Source organism: Saccopteryx bilineata, chromosome 3, assembly GCF_036850765.1.
Source record: "Saccopteryx bilineata isolate mSacBil1 chromosome 3, mSacBil1_pri_phased_curated, whole genome shotgun sequence".
NCBI lineage: Eukaryota > Metazoa > Chordata > Mammalia > Chiroptera > Emballonuridae > Saccopteryx > Saccopteryx bilineata.
The window spans coordinates 134,146,058-134,170,600 of NC_089492.1; positions in this window are offsets into that span (position 1 = coordinate 134,146,058).

Genomic DNA, 24,543 nt, shown 5'->3' on the forward strand with positions numbered 1-24,543 from the left:
CACCCTTATAAATTTGATTTAAATATAAAATTATCAAGAAAAATAAAATTATTTCTACCTACACTTTTTTTTTTCTTACATCAGGTACAGATACCTTTAGCACAGCTCTTAACTCACAATTATTCTAAGTAAAGGGGTAATTTGACTAAATAAGTTGACTCCCAGGACTGAATGCTTACTGGTCGATGAAGAACTTTATTTGCCCAAGTACATTATACATGGCCAGGAGGTATTACTTTAATAACTAACATAGTTCTCCACTCTCTAGTTTCTTGTCTGTAGAAAGGGATGTGAGCCTTGTTCTCAGGTATATAAGACAATATGTGGGTGAGTTTTCTATTTATTCTCAACTCCAGATTCTATACCCAAAGTCTTTGGATTAGGGAATGACTAGACATTTCACTTAATGTTTTTTAATTTCATCCTTATAATCTGTGTGAAATGTAATCAAGGGATTTATCTTTATTTTACAAGCCTCTGTGTAAATTGAAACAATGAATCTATCCCAGGGAAGGAGAGAGGACAAATTTTTTAAAAAATCAATTCTATACTATACTATACTATACTATACTATACTATACTATACTATAAAAAAGTTGCAAGAGATGGAGAAGGGCAACACCAAGGCTATACAGACAGAGTCAGTTTAGATATAAGCCTGAGAATAAAAGAGGCTTGGAGAGCAGAAAATCTTATAGCCTCAGTACATTATAAAAAACTCAGGAAATGACTCTTCCTCCGGAGAAGGCAATTTTACTGAAATTAGCTTTACCACAGTCTACACCTTAACATTATAAAACATAGCCATGTAGACATTCACAAGTAATTCACAAAAAAATTTTCAGAGGAGAAATTATAAGGTTGGGATCATCATTTAAAATGTATTGCTGCCCAGACTGTGGTAGTGCAGTGGATATAAGCATCAACCTGGAATGCTAAGGTTGCTGGTTCAAAACTTCAGCCTGGCCTGGTCAAGAAGCAACTAATATGACTGAGTGCAAGGGATTCTCTGAGGACTTTCTAGGCTGTGGCACCATGGTCGATCCTTGTCCACTGCATGAGGCAGGTGTTCTTTCCAGCAGGTCCCCCTTGCCAGCCTCAGCCAGAGGCCAAGAAGCTACAGTTGCTGTTTTTCCTGAGAACACCAAGTGTCAGCTGTGGAGGGTCTCTGCCTGCTCCCTGCCCAATCACAACCAGTCTCCAGCTGCTGGGGAAGCTGGCTGGGTTGGCAGTTGTTTATGGGACCAGATCAGTACTTGTCTATTTATTGGCTTGTCCTTTATCCCATGTCTTGTGCTCCTGTGCAGCCCCTGCTCCATGTAGCAGCAGCCTCCTAAATCAGGAAATGTGCCTGCCCACAGTGTAGGTCTTTGGTGTCCCTGGGAATTTTGCCTCCATGATTCTGAAGAGGGAAAATGTACCTCTTTGGAAACAGTGCTCCTTTAAATGGGTCTCTTCTCCATTTACTTATACCCTGCTGCTTCTCTCATGGCGAATTTTCATAAAGATTTTATGTCTGAGGAGTTCATACATGGGCAGTGAATTATCTGATCTCTCTCTGGAGCTGAGGTTATACAGGAATTTTGGGGTGATTTGGCAATAGGAGGAGAGGGCCTCTCACTGATATGTGATTATGAATTGGACCAACTTCTGCTAATTAACCCTCACCTGCTCCAGGACCCATTAGAAAATATGTGTGTATGTAGATTTTGCCTGGAGATAAGGAAATGCATGTGGTGTTTCTTTTCTGTGCTTCTGTACAAGTTTACCTAAGCAAAGAAGGGAATGGAACATTTTGAAAAGTGTTGTTATACAGTATGTTGTTTGTTCTGTTATTATTTGTTTCATGCTTTTTTTCTCCCAGTAGATTGTGGGATATTGAAGGTCAGGAACATCCTTTTATCTGTATTTTTTTATGTTTATTTTATTGATTTTAGAGAGGAAGGGAGAGAGAGAGAGACAGGAACACCGATCTGTTCCTGTATGTGCCCTGACAGGGGATTGAACCAGCAACCTTTGAGCTTTAAGAAGATTTTTTAACCAACCAAGTAGACTGTTGTTGTTGGACTACTGAGAAGTTCTAATGAAAACAATAGTATGCTTTACTAAAAGCTCAGTTGAAAACCTTTGAATATTATAGTTTATATGAGGGCTTTTGTGATCTACTGAAACTGACAGTGAACTCACTCAGCCATCATTTGGAACTTCTTAATGTTCAGGTCTCAGGAGGGAGTTGGGGCAGGTGTAAGCAGGGCTGACAAAAGGAAAGCTTGAGTGCCTACTCTGCCATCCAGTGCCCAAGGCACTATCGATATTTTATCACTACACATTCTCCCACTGAGTTCAGACAAAGCCTTAGCATTCTCCTGGAGAAGGTGCTGTAAATAGACAATACACTGGAAAATGATGGGAAATAGCAGTTGAGATAGTCTGTTTGTGGGTTTGGATGGACTGATCCATAAATGTTCTCTAAGTCTCCCTTTTTGACTAACTCCTTTATGTCTACTTTCATTTTCTAGGTCCATTCCTTTTGTTTAAACAAATAGGGAGCTCTCCAAATCTAAGCATAGTCAGCAAATTCTTTTGCTTACTATGCACTGACAAAGTATTACTACTGGTTTAACTAAGTAATTGTTTAGTTAGTTTACTTTGCCTGAGTTGAGTTCAATAATCGTGATCTCACAGTAGACACGCAGTTGATTTTGTTTCTCCAAGGCAGGACCTGCACCCCCAAAATGCCAGACTTGTCAGGAGATACTGCCTCTTTGTCCGAGAAAAGTGCTTCCATTGCCCCAGCTGTTTATAATCTTCATATTCTACAAGACCTAGCCAGTTCTAGCCTCATCTTCCTTTCTTAATGCCTCTCACTATCTTAGCTCTCATGTTTCTCAGTCCTCCTCCCCTATAGGACCACACTTTATTGACCACTTAGAGGAAAAAAACTGTAGTTTTGAAATTTTGTCTCCTGTGGTGCTGGGGATAGCACACAGTGGGGACAGTGGGTTTCCAGTAAATGTCTGTGAGGTGAATGGGCATATATGTACAAAATTTACAGTTTCTTATGTTTTCTTTCCTATACATCATTTCCCTACTAAATCTTCGAAATGTCTCTGTAAGGCATGTACTACTCCAGAAGAGGGCTCTGAAACTAAGATACTAGGTAACTGTTCTGAAAAGGCACAGAAAGTAAGAGACAAAATTGGGACTTGAACCTTATTTTAACTCTAAACTATCACCACCCCTCAATATCACAGTGCTTCTTGTTTATGAGCTGCTATTGTGTTGTTCACTGCTGAATTCCAGTTTATACTGTCTGTAAACATAGATTATAAACATCTAAGGGTATGGTAAATAACTTGACTTTATTCTTTCTGAAACTTTTCTTTCATTATTGTAATAGTTTGGAATTCCAAAGGCACATATATCTGATCACCAGATGCCACAAGTCACTGTAAAACTAATTTTTCCTAGACTTGCTTTGTAAAAACATTGATTTATCTAATGAGGTCATCAATAAGAAGCATAGAATATATTCAGAAGAGTCTGGAATTTTATGCTGGGGTGGCAACATCAGAGCTGCCTGAACACATAAAAAAAATGAAAGAAATTGCTGTGCTTATTAAACCTTACAAATTTTTTTTCCTTTAGTCATTGTAATTGAAAAATCACCTGCCAAGAATCACAGATGATCTAGTGGCACAGAGTCTAATAACTTCTGACACTTGGAGATAGGTCCTGGTTCTGTAAAGTTCTCTTTGCCGCTTTTTCCTGAATAAGAATTTTCCTGGCTAAAGAATAATGATTGAGTAAACCTGGTAGGTCCTTTTGAGATATATATATATCTCCCTAAAGTAAAGTTAATGGGAACTTCTAGATTATAGAACAATTCCCATGATATGTAATGTTACCAGTTAGCTGATTTGGCATGTTATATGGCCTAATTTTTCTCTGTAAATATATATATATGAAATCACATTTCCATTCAATAGAAGCTGAGAGCAAAACCATTCAATGGTCAGTTATAAAATACTATGTTCTCTCAAAATATTACTCCTGGCCCTAGCCAGTTGGCTCAAAGGTAGAGCATTGGCCCAGTGTGTGGAAGTCACTGGTTTGATTCCCGTCAGGACACATAGGAGAGCACCCATCTGCTTCTCCACCCTTTTCTCTCTCCTTTCTCTCTATCTCTCTTTTCCCTTCCCACAGCCAAGGCTCCATTGGAGCAAAGTTGGTCCGGGCACAGAGAATGGCTCCAGGGCTTCCACTTCAGGCTCTGAGGATGACTCTGGTAGCAGCAGAGCAATGCTCCAGATGGGCAAAGCATCACCCTCTGGTGGTCATGCCAAGTTAATCCCAGTTGGGCACATGCGGGAGTCTGTCTGCCTTCTCATTTCAGAAAAAAAAAATTATATATATATTACTCCCTGTGACTTTAAATCTTTGATTATTTTTTTCTCATTGAAGAAAGCTAAAGAAACTCTTTCAAATTAGTAATCATAAATTTGAGTGCAATTCATTAATGTTATGGTTAACAATTGTGTAGAAGAGATAGGGCTGCAGACAGAGGTACAAGGGTGAAAGACACTGATTGTAGCAATGTGGGGAAAAACTTTCCTCTATCTTCAAAGTTATTCTGGCTGATCTAATAGTCAAATATATATGAGACAGATTATCAAGAGAAAATAACTAAATTCAATACCTACATATGTATAATAGGACCACATACATATTTATGGGAACCCCACATGCACCAGAGTTAGGAGATAGAAAGGGGGATTGAAGTGTATAAGACATCCTGAGCTAGGGACGAGCTAATACATCTTGGGGGCTTCAAAGCGTCGTTGCAAAATGACAAGAGCAGACATTTAGTAAATAGAAGTTTGCCCTGCTCTATAAAGAGGAGGTAGAGATTACAGCCAACTTAAATAATTAACATGATGGTGGGGGAAGATATATTTGATGGGACACTTGAATCTATGTAAACACAATAAATTAAAATCATAAAAAAAGACAGGCTTTACAGAGAAAGTAAAATTTAGAATGAATCTTAAATGTGAAATTCAATTCTGAATGATAAAAATATCAGTATGTACAGAGAAGTAATAGAAAATAAAACTGAAAATGTGGATGAGTCATTGTGTGTGTGTGCAGTCATGATCAGTGAGGAGTTAGGCTATGCAGTATTTTACTGAGAGATTTTTTTTTAAGTGAGAGGAGAAGAGACATACTCCTGCATGTGTGCTGACTGGGATCCACCAGGAAACCCCATCTAGTGCTGATGTTCAAATCAACTGAGCTATTTTTAGTGCCTGAGACTGATGCTCAAACAAATTAGCCACTGACTGTGGGAAGAAGGGAGAGAGAGGAAAAGAGAAGCAAATGGTTGCTTCTTTTCTCTTCCCTGTCTGGGAATCAAATCTGGGACATCCATACACCAGGTTGATGCCATATCTACTGAGTCACCAACTGAAAGTTTTTTGGGGGGTTTCTTTTTGTATTTTTCTGAAGTGAGAAGTGGGGAGGCAGAGAGACAGACTCCCGTATGTGCCCAACTGAGATCCACCTGGCATACCCATTAGGGGGCAATGCTCTGCCCATCTGGGGCATTGCTCTGTTGCAACCAGAGCCATTTTGGTGCCTGAGGCAGAGGCCATTAAGCCATCCTCAGCACTCGGGCCAACTTTGCTCCAATAGAGCCTTGGCTATAGGAGAAGAATAGAGAGATAGGGAGGAAAGAGAAAGAAAGGGAAGAGTGGAGAAGCAGATAGGTGCTTCTCTTGTATACCCTTGCGGGAATCAATCCCGGGACTTCTACATGCCAGGCCGAAGTTCTCCTACTGAGCCAACCAGCCAGGAAAACTGGGAAATTTTTAATCAAGTTACTTCCAGTGGTTGGAGTCTAGGTGAGATCAAAGAAGCTGGTCAAAAAAGACAATTGGAGGCTTATGCCTGAGTAAATTTGAAATATGATTTTATGGATTTCAAATACGGAAAGACAGCTATTATGTCTGGTCAAGTCAATTTTAGATCCTGTGTGATCTTTTTTGTTGGCTCTTCAAATCCACCTTCCACTCTTCCAACTTGCTTTGCCCCCAGGGACTGACATATGTGGCCTGCTGTTAGTGGGTTTGCTTGCTCTTTGGTTTCTGGTTTGGTCAATGGAAGGTGCTGGATGGCACTCTGGGGTAGAATGCCAGTGTGACATCTATTGTCCTGGTTCCCTCTATGCCATGGTTGGCAGCAGCCAGATTCCCTCAGTGACAGGATGCAGAGGGGTTACTAGCCTCTTCCTTCCTGTTCCTTCAGACCTAGAGGTGTAGCCTTGGGGGGGGGGGGTGTTGCCTTCCTGGTTGATTTCTTTAACCCTACACTTCTTAAAACTGTCTTTTGTCACCCATTTTGAGCCTGCCATTTGTTTCCTGAAGGGATCTTGCATTGTTTGTTGTGCGTTTGGGTTTTAATAGTGACCAAGCTGTGGCAGTTTTCCAGCTCCTCAAAATGAGAAAGCAGAAGACTTCAGAAATGGTCTAACTAAAAGCAGAAGAATGGGGGCCTCGTGCTCATTAAGTCAGGTTACTATTAGTGCATAATTAAGTTTTCTTAGAGAGGAGTTGTTTGCAGCCAGATTAACAGAGTTGTATTTTTACAGTTAATCAAAACTGACTTTTGACATTAGCTTTGTTAGCAAAAATCTCCTTTGTAATACAGTTTATCAGTAAAAGTCAAGTCTGTTCCAGAAATATCCAGCTGGACTTGCAGATGCGTAACCTATGTGCAATGCAGGATTGGTTCCACTGGGCAACTCAGGCCCGACTGCCAACAAGCAGGGCCCCTCAGGATATGTTTATGCAGGACTCATGGAGGAGTTTGTCTTCATTGGCACCTCTAAATTTTCAAACCCATAGAAATTGCTTTCTGTGTTGTTTAACTTGCACCATAACTCCATAGACAAGGCAGGATATTTCCACATGAGACTTAAATTTTACCTTTCCTGCTTCTCCCCATCTCCTCAGCGTTCCTCAATATGCTCTAAATAAAAGCTCATTTTTCCTCTTTAAAGTGGAGCTATATTTCCCCTCTTCCTCAAAGCCTGCCTTCCTTTGTCTGAGAACAAGAAATGTGCCTTATGGTGCTTTGATGTCCCCCATCACTTAGAATGGAATAGGCCCTTGGTAATTACTTCTGGACTGGTGAAAGAAAATCAAAACAATTTCTTGGCTACAAACAACTTAAAAATAGGAACTCACATATCTTGCTGAATTAAATGAAGAATTACAGATGCAATTCTTTTAATTTAACAACTGGAGATATTTCTATTTCTCTTTCCATATGACATTTCTGACTAGCTCTTGCTTATTTTCAGAACTCCTCTCTAGGGAACCTGTGGCCTTTGTAGGTACCTTATGCCCTGCCCCCACCTGAGCCAGGATTAGATGTCACTCCTCAGCATATTTGATTCATCTTGGTCACAAAACTTCACGCTATTGATTTGTCCTTGATTAGCTCTTATTTCTCTCCCTTTATATTATAAACTCCTTGAGGCATGGACCAATGTGTTTTAACCTTGTATTTGTGATGCTAAAAACTGAACACAAAGCATGGCACACAATAGGAACTTAGCAAGTGTTTGTTAAAGCAAGAATAAAAACAAATGAGAATAAAAACCACTATGTGTGCTTTTTCTGTTTAAGATTTGAGTCTCAGTGCACATAAGAAGAGTTGGGAGAACTTACAGGTAACCAAACAAAAAAACAAACTGTTACATCCTGCCCTCTTTGTCCACTCCCCCAGGGATTCTGATTTATCAGAACTGGGTGAAAGTCAAGGTTGTGAATGTTTGATAATACACACTGGTGGTTATGGAAGAGGATAAGAACTATTGGTCTGATTTCTCCTAGGAGCAGGAAGAGTGTTGGTAGATTTTTCTCTGCATTTACAGACTGCCTTGTTATGAGCCAGAGTTTGGGGATCTAAACCCTTACTCTTCTCAATTTGGAAGCTATCATTTCATAAAAATTTGATGGGTGAAGGTTAGATGACTTTGTATACAAACACATTGAAAGAAACTATGGTAAAAATTTAAAAAAAAATTTGAGTAAAAATTTAAAATTCTTAAATGACTACTCAAGGTGTCAGAAGCTTTCAGATTAAGATTTTCCATTTTTTATGGAAAATATGAAATACCTTACACCTCCACCCCTTAACCGATTCAAAGTTTTGCCTTTGTGAGGAATCTGTTTCTATAAATTCCTCCTGCATTTAGATTTCTAATTTTCTCATTTTCAGTTGGATTATTTCTAATAGCAAAGATGCTAAAATGTCTTATATTTCCTTTTTTAAAAGTTGTAGTTTCCACCTTATCTTCCAGCTAATAGACAATCCTTCTGATTTCATTTATAGCTGAACTCTATTATGGAAACTTGAAGAACAGTATCTCCAGATTGACAGGGATACAGTTAGCACTGAGATCACAAACAAAAAACTGAGTTTGATTAAGGCCTCAAAGAGAAGATGTGAGTATGATTTACATAGGAGAGCCGAACATCAGTCTAAAAATACACACTGGACATACCCATTGGCCTTGACATGACAGTGGGAGACATCTTATCATCTTTTGAATGATCAAAGAGTGAGAGGGAGGCAGGAAGAGACAGTAAGCCTATGCTACTTTTTAGCAGCTTGTTTATAAGAACAAGAAAGATATAGAGACATGCTTAGAGGGACTAGGAAATCAATCTGAAAATTATAAAGCTTCTTAATTCCTTCCCCCTTTTCACCAGTCTCCCAACCACCCTCCCCTCTGGCAACTATCAATCCCTGTCTATGAAGTTTGTTTTAATTTTATTTGCTAGTTTATTTTGTTTTTTACATTCCACATATAAGTAAAATCATATAAAATCATATAATATTTGTCTCTTTGACTGATTTATTTCACTTAACATAATACTCTCTAGGCCAAACCACATTGCTGCAAGTGGTATGATTGTATTCTTTTTTTATGACTAAGCAGTAATTCATTGTATACATGTACCAGTTCTTTTAATCCACTCATCTATTAATGGGTACTTGGGTTGCTTCCATATCTTGGCTATTGTAAATAACTCTACATTGAACAAATTGATAGTTATAAAATAGTCGTGGGGAGGTAGAGTACAGCATAGGGAATAGTTGATAACATTGGAACAAATCTGTATGGTGCCAGGTGGGTACTAGACATATCAGTGGGAACTCTTTATAAAGTATATGGTTGTTTAACCACTGTGCCTGAAACTGATACAAAATAATATTGAATATAAATTGTAATTAAAATATAAAATTTAAAGTTTTTTAAAAAAACAAGCTTCTGAAAAAAATTAACAAAAAAAATTATAAAGCATTATGTAATCTGGATGAGGATTTGACAGTTGGATTATTTGGATGTAAAAGATGAGGTACCTTAAAGTCAGCAGCACTTGATTGTGTGATGTGCATTCCTGTGTTTAACTCATCAGACTGATTTTCTAATTTTACTGTCTAAGAGTTGGAAGTGGGATCACATACATCACAGAGAGATTCCTTTCTTCTGTTACTAGAATAACATATAGAACCAGTAAGCACTTGACATCACTAAGTTCAAATGGGCCACCGTGTGAGGTACTGAGTTGGCTGGACATCTGTCATGGTTGATGAAGGGACATTAAAAATAGGTAACTCCCAAAGTCCAATCCTATCAGGTGGATTCTCCTTCCAATGTGACTATAACACAAGAAATCTCATCATTAGAGCCATTTCCAAGAATGTGATCTTAGCATATTGAACTGCATTATCTTAAATTTTGGTAGAGTCCCTTTTGTTCAGGCTGTGCTTCAGTTTAGAAATCTATTCCGCCATAACCCTAAAGCTTTAATTTGATCTTGTTTACAAGACACCTACTGATTCACATTCTATTTTTCTTCAGGAGAAGAACTACAGGGTAGGGCAAAAGTATGTTTACAATTGTTCTTATGGAAAACAATAAATAAATTAATAATAACACAACTGTAATAAAACTCCGTGTTGTGTACTCAGAACTGTAACTTACTTTTACCCAACTTGTATTTGCCATCTGAGTAAACCAGAACTGCTTGTTGCTAGTTAACAAAGGGGATGACTCTCAGAGAATAGGATCAAGCCAATAGGTCTGAGAATATGAAAAGGTTATTAGCTTGCTATCTAGGGAGAATCTCCCTGAGTGAAGTATGAGAGTTAGGGAAGACAGTCCAAGGATGTAGCTTTAGTGGTTGAATTATCACTGAATGAACAAGCACACAAAAAAACATATTTGGGTATTTCTTTCATCATTTTGCCCAGCTTAAGCTGTGAGCGAAAGTCCTACCATGGCTCAGTGCCTAGAATAATGTGGACACCTAGTTAAGTACTCAATAAATGTTTGATGCTAATAAATACCAGATGAAAGCATGCTACTACTATTTAAGAACATTTTCCTTAACATAAAACAGTCCCAGGTTTGATTGCTGGCTTCACCATAAACTTGTTCATGTTATCTCACAAGGTTTCAGGTTTCTCTCTGTGAAATGGCGGTACGGATCATAGTTGTCAGGCATATGTAAATATATATCAATACACATACACATTGACAGGTATCTCTATCCATCTCCTTCTCTATCTCTCTAAAGAAAGATTAAAACATATTCGAGGAGTACTTACATAGCAGACAATGTTCTAAATATTTCCCATAAATTAACTCATTTAATCTTCACAACAAATATATGTGTAAGGTACCTTAACACATGAAGAAACAGGTACAGAGACCTTAAGCAACTTGCTCTGCTCATCAGGAAGTTGCAAGCTGAGATTTGAAGTCAGGCCAGAGTAGCTCTCAAGTCCACCCTATCAAACACTGTATCACCTTTCCAAGGTAAAGAAAATAAACTTGTATAACATGGTGCCTGGCACAATTTTCCCTTTGCACTACAGTTACTATTATCTTAGCCTCAGGGTGAGCTCTTGTTTTTTATGTTTATAATATTCTCCAAAAGATGAGAGGAACAAAATCTCCTAAACTCAGAAGACACAGAGGCAGTATACTTTGGAATGATCTCTGCTTCCCCAGCATTGCTTTGAGTTTTAATTAATGTGATTATATGACCCCACCCCTAGGGCCATGATGGCAAACATTTTTATAAAAACCGCCCACTTCTGCAGTGCTGGTCAACCTGGTTCCTCCTGCCCACTCGTGGGCATTCCAGCTTTCATGGTGGGCCAATCGCTGCGCCGTTTGGTTGTTCCATTACTGCCCACCATGAAAGCTGGAATGCCCACTAGTGGGTGGGAGGGACCAGGTCGACCAGCACTGCAGAAGTGGGTGGTTTTAATAAAAAGGTGTGCCATCACAGCCCTAGGGAGAAATTAATTTCTTTGGGTGTTTAGTGATAGATATGTGAATTCCAAACTGCCCTTTTGATGTTCCACCTGGCTGTCTGACCTCACCCTTACTTACTGGACAATCGCCCCTAAGGCAGAAGAGTTCCAGAAAAGCTGATCAACCTTTAAAGGAGAAGCGTTCCAGGAAGCAGAAACTGTAAAATCATAAAACGGAACATATCAAAACTTTTAATTCAGTATCCCTTCAGGCTCTCCAAAACACTATAAAAATTGCCCTTAGTCTATAACCGGTGCTCTTCTCCCCAGGAGAAGTGCCCGGCAGGGTTCCTTTCTTCCTTTCAATAAAGCCTGTTACTCTGATCTTTTCAGACTCCCATGGATTCCAACATTTAGTTTAGCACCTATAGCAGTGTACACACTTGGCAGTTTACTTCCAAGGTAATTATTACACTTGTGTTAATCTATCAGCCAGTAAATAGCCCCAGAACATTCATGGGGACTGAACAACACTGTTGGATCAATATCATACTTCACTTTGTCAGCGTTGGATGTCTGGGACAGTAGAGTGGGATGAGAGTTAATCAGCTATTGGATTATTGAGTGACTCCCTCTGGAGTCATCCTGGGATTCATCAGATATTAACGAGGAGCTGAATTTTGTGTTGACCATAGACCTGGAAAGAGATAAAATGTCTTTTATTTGATAGCTGATCAAGTATTGTAACTTATGGGGCCTGATGTAGTAATGCAGGGCCAGTGGCTGCCATCATGGCTATTCAGGTTCTCACTGGATTCAGGCAGATGGTAAAGAAACAGTGGAGCCCAAAAACGGTGGGCCATTCCATTTATTAAAATCTTGTACTGGCAGACGAGCAGACAGGCAGGGTAGACCACTTCCATCTCATTTAGAGCTCCCAAAGCCCTAACGTATTCTCTGTTTCCAGTTCCTCCTGGAATCAAAGGCCCCCACCAGCCTCAGAGGAGCTCCCAAAACTCTTCAGTTCCAGTTCCACATCTGCACTTCTCCTCCTGCAAAATCCAGGCTGGGGGAAAAAAATCCCTTCTCCAGTGAATATTAGCAATACAATGGCCCCTCCCAAGCAGGAATGTAATCCTCAATTTGCAATCTGCCACCCTGAGGGCAAGCACAGCAGCCTTTCAGAGACTACTTACAAATGGTGCTGCCCAGGCCAATACAAAATATAAGCAAGCAAACCTAAAAACACATTGTTGGGCAGATAAAATATATTATGCTCACTTTGTTAAAGACGGCACTGCCCACGTGGAGGCCGTCGCCCAGGTGATATTAATGTGTGTTGGGGGCAGGCTGTGGGCAGGCAGGATCCTTGTAGCCTGGGCCTTGGTTTTGGGATTAAGCCTTTCCCACCCTTTTTGATGTGGGGTAGTATAATCCCATCATGCCCTAGATAAGTGACTTTGTATTAGAGACTTCCCTATTTTGTATATTGGATTAAAGGTTTTGAAGCTACACTATAAAATGGGGGCAGAACGGGAGTTTACTGTCTTTTGGTTCCTGAGATTATCATTAGAGGAGAGAGCAGAGAGCAGAGAGAGGCCATGTGGAGAAGGCCAGGAGAAGCAGCCAAGATGGCAGAGTGCTGAGTGAGAGGCCAGTTTGTGCAGAGTTTGTGCAGGGAGAAGGAAGGAGATGGGGAACAGAGGTGAATAAGTCTGGTGAGCTAGAAACCTTTGATTCTAGGAAACTCGGATAAGTCAGTAACTTTGTGAGCACTGAATGTGAGTGGGTTTTGGAGCCCATTTTATGTTTTTACTTTCCCGCCAGGTGCAAGCTAGAATTAAAGATGGTGGCCCACCAGTTTTTGGCTCCGTTGTTTCTTTACCGACTGTCCGAATCCAATGCGAACCTGCATGGGCCAGGCTGCTGTGATGGTAGCCATGGCTACTGGCTTTACACACATTTTACAAACTTATTTGCTCAACATGTAGCTAATGAGAAGTTTTCTGGTGACAGAGAAAAAAAATCTTCCCTATTATGGTAGTCATAGATTATGTTTTAATCTCTTTTAACTTTTCAAACTCTTCTGCATGTGTTATATTTCCACAAATATTCCCCTCCACTCTTGTGGACTCTTATTCCTTATTTTCCCCAGCAGTCATGGGGGAAAATAGTTTTCCTGGGAAATTCCTGTCCTTTTTTTGTGTGGAACTATGTTATGAAAGCCAATTGCTTAACAAATATTTCCATATTGTTTTCTCTGTACCAAGTCCTGTGGTCGGCAGACTTGAATGAGGCACATTACCTGGCATTATGAAACTGGCCATCAAACAGGAAAGAGAGAAACAGAAAAGAAAGAAAAAATTTCTTGCTGCTAGTTCTACTGATGCTTCCTGTAGTCCTTCAGCCCACTGGGAACTACTAGTATTTTATGGAAAAAAACTATTCAAGACACAAACTTATGTCAAGAGGGAGAGGGGGAGTCTTGCCAAGGGAGGCAAAGACCTCCTGAATTTCCTTCCCCCTTAGCTTTTATTGATCAGAAGCCAAACAATGGTAACAGGATGTTGGGCAGATAAAATATATTATGCTCACTTTGTTTAAGATGGCGCTGCCCATGTGGAAGCCTGTCACCCCCATGTGATTGCTTGGGATGGGCGTGATTATGTTAATATTGCTAGGGGAGAAATTTTGCGCCAAAAGGTTTTAAAGGGAAGAGAGATCACGTTGTTCCAGGAGAAGAGTGATTACATTCTAGGAGAAGCCCATGCTGTAGGAGAGCAGAGTAAGGCCAAGTGGAGGAGAGGAGAAATAGCCAAGGCGGAGTGCTGAAGGAGAAGCCAGTTTGTGCAGTTTGTGGAGAGAAGGAGATGGGAAACAGAGGTGAATAAGGCTGGTGAGCTAGAAACCTTTGATTTTAGGAAAGTAGGAAAAGTCAGTGGCTTTGGGAGCCCTGAATGGGAAGGGAAGTGTTTTCTCACTGTGTGTATTTCTTGCCCACTGGGTGCAAGCTAGGATTAAAGCTAATGGCCCACCAGTTCTTGGCTTCATTTCATTACCATCTGTCCGAATCTACTGCGTACCTGCATGGGCCAGGCAACTGTGATGGTGGCTGTGGCTACTGGCTTTACACAGGATTACAGGGGTGGGAGATAGGATGATAAGGGGAAAGAATAACTAAGGTACTTTTTGCTGACATGGAGAAAGGTCTAATTTGGGTCAGTACATTCTTTTTTTTTTTTTCTTACTAATTAACATGCACAAAGGAAGGGACAATCTAGAACCACTAGACTAATTTTTTAAAGTCTGTTCACTTGCATTCCTTTGTGTCTGCACAAAGCTCACTTACTCACAGTTTCTTGGTATTTGCATCCAAGAGACATTAACTAAAGTTCCCTAATCCAAGTCATAGAGAGTTCAAGGTTAGATGAATGATTGCTTACACTTCAAAAGGGAGAGGATAGTGAGAAAGATAAAATAATACAAATTAAAAAATAGAAGAGTCATTAGTTGGCAAGGGACTGGGGCCGTGTGCCACATGTGCATGAGATATAAGGATAGATGTGAGAAGTTTTTCTATTTCATCCAGATGTCTGAGAACTGACTCATGGGCAGATGTGGGGGAAGAAAGTAACTCCATATTAGTCAGAATAGGACAACCCAAGCTGCAGTGACAAACAACTCTCAATTCTTAGTTGTTTATTGAGGATCCACTGAGTCACTTTGCCCACAGGTGTTGTAAGGTACCAAACACTACAGAATTAATATTAATATTTTAAGAGGCTTGGAGAACATTTTTATTAATTTGGGTTAAGGTGTGCAGAGAAATTGTGAGGATAGTCTCTGTACTGTGTAATTGGCATAACCAGGATGGCCCTTGGTATTATATTGTAAATGCAAAGGGGAGGAAAACATGGATCCCCAGCCATTCCACCACACCTGTGGGGAAAAGGGTGAATGGCTAGCCAGATGCAGAAAGAGAAAAGCCAAAATAAACCTTTTCTTATAACTATGAGCCATTTGCGGGCATTTGTCCCCATGGAACCTACCTCTCTTATGTAAATGCATGTGGTTAATACGTCTGACTCTGGACAGAGAGATGGCTGATGAACACTAGAAAATATAGGAAGGCCTTTTAATATGTAAAGAGATATTTTTCTACCATTGTGTTGATTTGTAAATTTTGTTTTCTCCAAAAGGATGTATGACTTGCAAATTGAACATGGTCCTATCATGTTAAAGGACATATGACTATAACCAATAGTGTTAAGGGCTCCTAATTACAATTTTTGCTTCTGTACTTCCCACTTACAAAACTATAAAAACTAGGTAAAACCAAGGGCTGGTGCTCTCTCCTTCAGATTTCTGTCAGAGTTGCCGCTTGGCCAAGCTAGACAATAAAGCTTTGGTGTGTAATCGACGGACCTTGTTCGTGTCTTCAATGTTTTGGGTCCCTCCGGATTAGGATTAACATTTATGACAACAACTTTTTCTGGCTCACACTATTTGTCCATTTCCAGCCACCTGTGGCTTCCGCCTGGTTATTTTCTTACTTTTGCACCATACATACAGAGCAACCTCCATCCTGAATGCTGTCAATTGTTATGTCACAGGAAAACGACAGTGAGTTTCTTGAATTCACCATTAAAGGCTCATAACTTATTAACCAGAACTAGTTATGCAGCTTCTAAGACCCCGATATGGGCTGAAATTATAATACTACCATGTACCTTGAAGTTATAGGCCTGGACATATTTGGTAAACAGCATCAGTGACAAACTCAAACTATCACAGAACCTGGAATAGGGAAGTCAGTTGCTAGTGAAAGAGATCTTAGGCTCTTTTCCCAACGCCAAAGAACAGCAGTAACCAGCAGTGAAACAAGTGGAGGAAGAAAAGTCAGGACAAATGGATTCTTACTAGAAGATGGACCAAGGGCATGTTGCTATGTCAATTTCTTATCAAAACTAAACTTATAGGCCTGGTCTAAGAACTGAATGATATTAAAATTTTATGTGTAATATAAGTGAAGAAACATGTGAGGGTCCCTTAGGGTATTCCTGTTTTTATCCTCTTTTCCCAGCTGTAGTGCCCCCCTGCCTCACCCTGCTCAAGTATTTGTGTTTTCTCTGTGGTAAAGGAATGAGAACAGCTTGAGTGTTTGTCTCAGGAAGTCTCCAGGGAGCAGAAAGAATGAGGCTGAGAGGCCAGCTCGCAGCAGCTCTCATCCCCCTGTGGATGTTTTCAAATGTATTAGGGGGGGCATTTTGTATGTCCAAAGTGATGGAATACCCTGGTAGCATTTGGCAAGTATTAGCCATGGATATTAATTGTCCTAAAATGTCCAGGCAAATTCCTGAACAATAAAAAATTGTATCTCTCCAAGTACCAATAGTTGAGAAACACTGGTAGGGGAAGAAGCAGCTGTCAATACAGGACAGAGAAGCTCTATAATTTAGAATGCTCTGAAGTGATGGCCAGAATCTTGAGAATGAGGTTTTAGTCTTCTTTTTCTAATTAGGTAGCATTGAGCACAGTGATTGCTCAGTTAAATATATGGTGAGTAGATGCCCTGATCAGCATGTTCCTGGCTCTTGTTTAGCTCTTGCATTAGAAAGTTCCTTAATATAGTTAGAGTCTTAAAAGAAAGGTCTAGATCAATTCATGGGTAATATTCTAACAAGTTAAACAGGGCAGCTAAGGACATCTGGGGCATGTCCGTAAATTATTTAAGTCAGTATCAGGGCAGTTAGCGGGGCTTCCTGCTGCATGCTCCTGGATGCCTTGCCCCGTTCAGAAATGAGATTTATTTTTTGAGGTGGAAAACCTGGTCCTACATCTGGGTTATTCTTTGGCTCATATACTGCCACTGCTTGTTTACCCTTGTCTCTCCTCTACTCTTCAACATCAGGCTCAATTATGCTTCATGACAGGAATTTTGATGAGGCCCCGAACAAACCACTGTCTCTGTCCTTTGAAATCCTTCTTCATTTATCATCTGAAACATTTCTCTGGACTACCTATTTCTTCTGATAGATCCTAAAAAAAAGATGAGATCTGTATTCAGGATAATTTATTCTGCAAATGGAATGAAGGGTGGGTGATAAGAACCTAAATATCCTAGATATAGTCAGTTCTGCTATAACACTTATTTTGAAAACAAATTTGTTCCAACATGATTGAACTAATAGGGGATGATTGGAACAAAGTGTGAATTTTGCATTTGCTTATGCACAATTTCATCTACAGCAAAAACGAGGTGAATGCAGAAATGACTGCTGACTCAAGCTGTGGAGGAATGGACAAACCGCACACACTCCTACCGCATGCATCCACGTTTGGCCTTTCAGCATTCTGCCTGATTCAGATAACCCTCCTTCTGCCATTTCACTATAACTTATAGGCTGCAACCCTTCTGTAAAGCCAATGGTCACAGCCACTATCACAGCCGCTTGGCCCATGCAGGTTCACATTGAATTCAGACAGTCGGTAAAGAAAAAACAGAGCCACGAACTGGTGGGCCATTATCTTTAATCCTAGCTTGCACCTGGTGGGCAAGTAAAAACACACACTGGGCTCCAAAACCCACTTATTCAGTGCTGACAAAAATACTGACTTATCCGAGTTTCCTAGAATCAAAGGTTTCAAGCTCACTAGCCTCATTCCCCTTTGTTCCCCATCTCCTTCTCTCTACACAAACTGCACTTACTGGCTTCTCTTTCAGCACTCTGCCATCTTGGCTAATTCTCCTCTCCTCCACATGGCCTTTCTCTGCTCTCCTTTCTCTGCTCCCTCCTCTAATGCTAATCTCAGGAACCAAGAGAAAGCAAGCTCTCAGTCTGCCCCACTTTATAATGCAGAAATCAAAATCTTTAATCCAATATACAAAATAGGGAAATCTCTAATACAAAGTCACTTATCTGAGGCATGATGAGATTGTACCACCCCACATCAAAAAGGGTGAGAAAGACTTAGTCCTAAAACCAAGCCCCAGGCTACAAGGATCCTGCCTGCCCACAGCCCACCCCCCAACACACATTAATATCACCTGGGCGACAGGCTTTCACGTGGGCAGCTCCATCTTTAACAAAGTGAGCATAATATATTTTATTTGCCCAACACCTTCCAACACCCATATATATATGGTATATATAATGTATATATATATGTAATCTTCAGATCTTTCTCAAGATACAGAGCCATATGTATTGCGGCATTTGTTTTTCTAACAATTTAAAAGGTGTGAAACCATTAAGATATGTATTTGGTTCCTAGCTTTTGTTTATGTGTCACTAACAAAGCTATTGAAAGTTGTTCCCCCAACCCCTTTTTCCCATAAGCCTTGTGATTTGTAATGCATAGTACTGCATGGCATGATGATTTTTAGAAACACATATGTGTCACATGGTAGCAAAACTGATTACTTTTGAAATCCAAGTTTGAGATACTTGATCAAGTTTGCTTTCAGGGAGAAAAAGTTGGGGCACAACTTTTACCCCCCTCATCCCAAGAACCAATATTGCATAATAGTTGTAAGGACAATTATCAAGAGAGGACAAAAAAGGAGAAAAACAAACTATATACCTGACATGAAAGACTATGAAATCACCCTGTTCCTTGTCCACTGTTATCTTCATGGACCTTTCTCCTTTATTCCACAGAGCAGGGAACTGAAAGACCCTGCCTCAGTTCTGTAGATTGCCACCAAGCCTTTTGTGGAACATTTCTACAGTGAGCTCTTCATCACTCACACTAGTTGAGGACTTTAAGATATGAATGTAAGTTGTTTCTTTATATGCTATATTTTACACAGAACAAAATTTTAGAGAGAAATGGTACTTAGAAGTTTACTCTAACAACACAAGAACAATAAACAATAAGCACCCACTTTAGTTTTGAAATAACAGTTAAAACTTATTTTTTAACTTTAAATAACAAGCAATGCAAGGTTTGAGATAGGCGTAGTTTCACACATGAAATGACCTTAAGTCCCTTTAGAGAATAATAGAAAATCTGAGCGAGAGGACAGGGCTAGTTCAGAGGCCAAGGAGGTCTTCCTTCCCGCTCTGGCTCTCTGCTAAACTGGGCTCCTCCTTCCTCTATCTTGAGCATCTATCATTTAGGCAGGCTGGGCTTGGTCTTTACAGATTGGTCACAAATTCTGGTTAATGTATTGATTCCCAACTTACTGTTTCTTTTTTTCTTTAATAAAATAGATAGTTACTTTAAATTCTTGGCTTGGAACAGTTTCCCACACTATGTTAAGAGAAAGCCTCAAGAGCAAAGGGACTCCAGGTGAGCAATGATAATTTGATGAGCTTTTGGGGTATGACAAGTGGACCCTTGTCACCTTTGAGGGTGCTGACCAGCAAAGGGCTGCTGTTCAGAACAGGTGGGGGGTTTCAGAGCATCGTGATACTGGGGGCCTGGATGAACCATAACAGGGAAAAGGCAGAATCAGCAAAGGAAGGAATTCCATCCTTCCTGGGCTAAGGAAGTAATCAGCAGGGCATAAGCTGGTCCCTACATGCTGCATCCAAGGAGGCCTTGGGAAGCTCCATCGCTTTGGTGCCATCAGAAGCCTGCACTGTGGTGGTGGCCTTCATGAGCCAGGTCTCCACAAGCCACAGTCAGCGAGAAACCACGAGGTCATCTTCTGGAATTGGTGACTAGATGAAACTCTTCTATTAGTGGAGATCAGCAGAGTCCAGTGCTTTCTATGCATCTTTCCAGAACATACAACACTGATGATGAGGGAAGATAGACGTTAAATTTCTGTGACATGTGTACCCTTAATTGTCATACCCATGTCAAACTCCCTCACAAGCAGGCACAGTGGGGAGAACATGGGTTTGGGAAGCAGAAAGCCTGGCACTGAATTTTGGCCCTGCCTATTAGCTGTGAAACTCTGAGCAAGTCCCTGAAACATTCTGCACTTTGCTCCATCCGAGACATGGACACAGTGATGATGCTTGTTTTTCTTCACCACTCTTGTATTCATGTATTTATTCATTTTATACTATGTATAGAGTTTTCTGTGTGTGGCAAGGACTTGAGCACTATATATAAGACAAAAATGATTTCTGCCATAATAGAGGAGGTAAAATATTTGAAAAAATATCTTAAACTTTAAAGCATAAGTCATGTAAATGATGATTATGATCCTGTTATATTACTAATTTAACTTCTTTTCTTAGCTGTTTATCTTCCAACCTTCCCCATAAGCATGTTGAATATACAACATCAGCAATTTCCTTCCTTTAGAGCAGAAATTTTATTTTTTCTGTCAGTCTAGACCTGCTGCAGTGTTTGTATTTATAATTGCCCCTGCACAGGGCCCCAGGGCCTCCAGGGCCAAGTGTGCCAAGGTCATTAAGATGAATCCTTTCCTGTTCTCTGTCACTATGCAGTCATCAGCCCTCAGAGCCACACAGGCTAGTGCATCATTGATGAGTAATTAATGAAGAGGGAGTCGGGCTCAGCATTAACACACACAAATCAAGTGCTTGTCAGCATGGGGAGGGGACTTGATGGAACTTTTGTTCTTTTAGCAATATTTATTGTAACAAAGTGCTACACATCCAAGTGAGGAAGAGAAGTGCCTTGATGGCATTCATGATGTGCCTGTCTGCAGCGAGTCATGGGGACAGGTGTCAGCTAGATATGCTGATTAATTCAAGGCTCCATGACTGAAGCAAATGAGGGAGCTTGAGGGAATAGACTTCTGTTTAAAATGTGTGTGCAGAGTTCATCTGATATGAGTTGCCCTTGGTTTCTGTGAGCCCAGAGGTTTTTAAGAAATTTTGTCCACTCCAAAATATGAATTTATAGAGCATTCTCTGTGCCTAGATGATAAAACAGCATGTGGCTCATGAGTTCAGATATTTTACATTTTGTGATTGACAAAAAGATTCCCAGCAGACCAGGTAATCAGAGATAGAAGAAATTTTAGAGCTTATATTGTCCAAGACTCTGGGCAGGAATTCTTTTCAGGTGATGAATTCTAACTGTTTATCTGTATTTTCCTACCTATGGTTAAACCTATAAGCAGTGGGTCACAGCAACTAATCCAAACTCCTCACATTTTGGGAGAAGACAGAGAGAAGGGCAAAGAAAAAAGAAAGAGAAAAAAAGACATCCTATGTTTTCTTTGAAGGCTCGAGGAGAGCCAGAGGCATAACAACAATTGGCAAATTCAAAGCAGTCTTGTACTGCATTAGTAGACTGGGGTCAGTTTTAATTCATGGTCATCAGATCACACATATTGGGTTATTTAGTTCTAGAGCACTGACAATATTCCCTTCCCATAGCCACCGTGCTCCAGCCCTTGTTATTCCTTAGGACTGATCCATATCTACCGTTTTATGCACAGCTTCACCCATCTCTGGACAAAGATTCCTGTGTCTCTATCCTTGCTTCTCCTCTTTTAAACATACTCTTCAAACTTATCTCTGCTCCCTCCTCTGTCCCTAGTCATGGCTTTTTCTATCCTTCCTGGGCTATGGTGTGTCACGTTCTACACTCTCTTGCCATGAGGATGCTTAGCTATCTCACTTTATGGAGTTTATGCTGCAACCTCCTTGTATATTCCCTACTTTTGATCAATTTGACCATCTGCTCCTCTGCTCCAGCTCCCAGATGGCTAGCTGCTATAGGTATGGTGAGAGCACATGATGGTACAGGTGTGGTTTCCAACTTTAGTTAGATTTTCTGTGCACTGTGATCTTCCTACGTGGTCCCAGTTGGTATCCTCATCTGTTCCTCATAGTAGCTCTTATACAACTCCATTTACTTCTGAAATTTATGCAAAGATGGGCTTACTTTCTCTTATCCCAGAGAAAGCTAATATTCATAACCATGAACTCTGTTTTTCTTTCTCCCCCTTTTCTTTAGATTTTATTTATTCAACTCATGTCACAAGGTGTATTAGTTTGGGTTCTCTACAAATCAAATCAGTCCTTAAGACAAGAATTCTAATTGGAGTAATTTATTTGGGAGATGATCCTAAGAAACATCAGTAGGAAAGTGGGAGTGAAGAGAGAAGGGAAGGGAACCAATAAAGGCTGTGTTATTAAGCAAGCGTCCTCTCTAAGTAAGTGGAACTTAAGTCTACTGTGAACTCTGGGAGTCAGCATAGAATATGTGCTTCCATTATTCCATCTAGGTATGAAGAATAGCTACATCAGTTTGTAACTAAAGGCTGCTTCAGGGGTCGTTAATTCTCCAGAGCTCCTGGCCTGGTGCAGTCACATTCTCTCAGAAGGGTAAGGTCTTATATCAGCTGGTAAAACTTTTAAAACTTTAGGGTGGGACCTACCTAGTTCTCAGATGTTCTGGATTCCCTTTCCAATATATTATTTATCTAGAAATATTGGACATTTTTCATGAGGTGATGGTTACTTAGTCCTTAAATCAACATTTTAATTTTTTAATTGTTATTATTTTTTTACAGAGACAGAGAGAGAGTCGGAGAGAAGGATAGATAGGCACAGACAGACAGGAACAAAGAGAGATGAGAAGCATCAATCATCAGTTTTTCGTTGCAGCACCTTAGTTGTTCATTGATTGCTTTCTCATATGTGCCTTGACTGTGGGCCTTCAGCAGATCAAGTAACCCCTTGCTCAAGCCAGCAACCTTGGGTCTAAGCTGGTGAGCTTTGCTCAAACCTGATGAGCCTGCACTCAAGCTGGCGACCTCAGGGTCTCAAACCTGGGTCCTTGGCATCCCAGTCTGATGCTCTATCCACTGCACCATCACCTGGTCAGGCTTAAATCAACATTTTTAGAATAATAAAAATGTTCTCCATTAGGCATTTGGCTCCTGCCTTTGAAAGTTATGACTTTCAAGAGACTCTGTGGATATGGGTGTATGTGTTTGCAAGTGCTATAGGTTTACAATAGACTAGTTGCAGTCTGGTCTTGTTGTGTTCAATCTTCTGAGGTGATTAGCTATATTCTTTAGCTGTATATTAATATTGGATGGAGGCCAATGCTGCTGCTGCTGGTGGTGATGATGATAATGATAGTAATAAAATAATTCCTGAGAAATAAAAAATAAATTTGGAAATATTAAAAACTATTATCTCCCCACATCATATCCATCAGCATCTCCCCTGCCTGCATCACGGACCACACGGGTGATGCTGACAGAGGTGTGCTGGTGCCAAGTGCTTATTCAAGATGATGTCCACCAGCATCCTGACTGATGCTCAGAACTGAACCATTTATGTCTGGTTCTATACTGAGACTTCTGAGCCTGTTGGCACTAAAGCTGTCTCAGTTCTGAGTGTTCTGTCTCTCAACTTCACCAGAATCCTGCTTTGCTTTTTTTTTTTTACTTTATATAACTTGTTCCAAGAATGAACCATGAACTCTTGTGGTCTATACTTATCCATAAACTTTAACCCTTGGGTTTTCTTAACACCTCTAAAATGTATTTCATCACTCCCATGTCCAGTGGGGTAGAGTCTGACATCTCCTGCCTGGCCCCAGATGGGGAGACAAAGAGCTTTGTATGATCCTAGTACATGTTTATCAAGGGTTGCTCAATAAATTGAGTCTTATAATTAGTCTTCTGTCAGCTTTCAAACTTGTTCAAAAGCCTGCTCTAGAATAGTCTTTCCAAAAAGGCCAAATGAGTTATATATATAACACCTTCTATACATTCCACTGCCTACAGAATAAAGAACCACCTGAACAGCAAGCCCAAGACCTGTCATGAGTTGGTTTTGCCTTTCCCTCCAGTTTTCATGTCTCTTGCTCCTTGTACCTGATGTCTGAGCACACTGACTCACTCAAACATCTGAGCACATGTGACTACACTATGCCCTCCTTCCCTTTGTTCCTGCTGTTATTCCTGTCCTTTCCCCAACGACTTCCCAAGTGATCCCAAAGTCCCTTAGAAACTCAGCTCATTCATCTCTTCTCTGAAGCTCATATGTGTTTCCCGTAGAGAAGGTCACTGGGTCTCTCTTAGGTCCTTATGTAGAAGGGGGATGGTGATAGCATCTACCACATAGATGGCTGTGGGGTTTTATTGACATTAATGATGTAAAATATATGACTCTGCTTACTACCCAGTTAATATTTAATGCATGTTAACTGTTTGTATCAGTATTTTAGAGAGTTCTATTCTAAAGATAAACATGTATTCATGATTGTCATTAATGTGCACATTTCCCAGTACCTACCAAATGTACACTG